General features: G+C 41.0%; 1 pseudogene; it reads left to right on the top strand.

The window, feature by feature from the left end:
- Nucleotides 1-551: 551 nt before the first annotated feature.
- Nucleotides 552-966, top strand: LOC143810883 (18S ribosomal RNA; annotated as a pseudogene).
- The last annotated feature ends 1,001 nt before the right edge of the window (nucleotides 967-1,967 follow it).

The following is a 1,967-nucleotide window of genomic DNA, read 5'->3' as shown; positions in this document are numbered from 1 at the left end:
AGACTGTGAGGAATTCAAATTGTTATCATATTGTAATCTGAGAATCAAGATATTTGTTGGTATTAGATTAGATATTTTCTTATGACAGACATAAATAAAACATTTATTAAATAGGATGGTACAAATAATTGGATATTCATGAATTCCAATATTGTGTATTGCCAAAGAAAAAAAAAGTGTTTTTTTTTAAATGGAATATTTAAGTCAGGGGTAGGGATGAGCAGACCTGTGGATGTTCTGGTTCACCGGGTTTAGTTGAACTGTAGTTAAGTTTGGTTCAGTATCTGAACTTGACCCAATAGAAGTCAATGGTGACCTGAACTTTTGTGCTTTAAAATAGCTGTCAAATGATCATATTCAGGGTTAGGGGGTTGCAAAGTTAAGCAAAATGGGTGTGAGAGCATGACAAGTGTCCTGCAAACAAATTTTGATAGAGAAATGACTTAACATAACATAGAATACCCCCCAAAAAAGGACCCCTGCAGCAGAGGCAGGTCTAAGCTGACCCCCACGCCCTTGACACTCTTCAGAGCCACCCAGTGCGTCATTTTGTGTATGGTGGGTCATGAGGCCGAGTGTCTGTAGTGTCCTCTGGAGGCCATTAACCTCACCCTCCCAGCACAAGGGTTGTTTTGTGTATGTCTGCCGCTTCATGACCTGCCTGCACAGCGAGCAGCTCTCCCTTACGACCCCCCCACATGGGGTGACCAGGGGTAATGGAGAGTCTGGATTCAATTTCAGAGAGGCAGCCTGATAAACTGGTACCACATCCAAGGAAGGCAGCAGTTAAGCAAATTGACCATGCCTCAACTGAGTCAGCAGTTGATATTGCAAGACAAAATAACCATCCGAGACAATTTAGAGGCTCTATAATTGGAATGAGTAGTGAAATGCTTTAATGAGCATCTATTGGAGGGCAAAACTGGTGCCAGCAGCCATGACAATTCCAGTTCCAGTAGTGTACACTAAAGTCTCCCACTACTACCGTGCACACACGGATGGTACAGTGAAACTAGAAATGGTCATTAAATTAGTTAATTGTGCCTGCATGGTGGCTCAGTGGTTAGAACTGCGGCCTGGCGGCACTAGTGTATTGGGTTAAAATCACACCAAGGACAACATCTGCAAGAAGTTTGTATGTTCTTCCCATGTTTGAGTGGGTTTCCTCCCACACTCCAAAAACATACTGATAGGGAATCTAGATTCTGAGACCCAATGGGGACAGTGCTGATAATGTCTATAAAGGGCTATGGAATGAATGGGTCTATATATTGTAAGTGTGTAAAATACATACATTTCTTACTACTGATCACTATAAAAAACATGAATCTGTCAAAGAATGTATCGAAGATAGCTATCCAGATATGAACTGTGGGAGAGATGTATGTGACTAGAATGAACACTCATTTTCAGCAGATGCTACCAATATGAGACAACAAGAAGCACAACAAGATGGCAGAAAACAAGAACTTGACTTCTTCGTCCACATCCTTGATTTGATGCTCTCCTAATTTTTTTAAGTGGTTTTTAGGCAAAGTATGCCCAGAAACATGGTTGCAGATAAGAAAAAAGTGTTTTAACGCACAGTACTATCACAGACATGGGTGAATAAGAGTAGAAAAATATGTGTGCATGCAAAGTACTATCACAGACATGGCTGCATAAAAGGAAATTATTTTTGACGCACAGTACTATCAGACATAGATGCATAAGAGCAGTAACATTTATTTATTATACTTTGCTTAAATAGCGCTACCATATTTCACAGAGCTTCACATACATTATCATTGCTGTCCTCAATGAGGCTCACAATCTAAATTCCCTGTGGAATGGGGGAGGAACCTAGAGCACATGGAGGAAACCCATGCAAACACAGGGAGAATATACAAACTCCTTGCAGATGTTGTCCTTGGTGAGATTTGAACCCAGGACTCCAGTGCATCAGTGCTAACCACTACACCACCATG

The sequence above is a fragment of the Ranitomeya variabilis genome, chromosome 2 (genome assembly GCF_051348905.1).
Source record: "Ranitomeya variabilis isolate aRanVar5 chromosome 2, aRanVar5.hap1, whole genome shotgun sequence".
Lineage (NCBI taxonomy): Eukaryota > Metazoa > Chordata > Amphibia > Anura > Dendrobatidae > Ranitomeya > Ranitomeya variabilis.
Note: the sequence above shows the minus strand (reverse complement) of the source record. Positions and strands in the feature narration are given on the sequence as shown.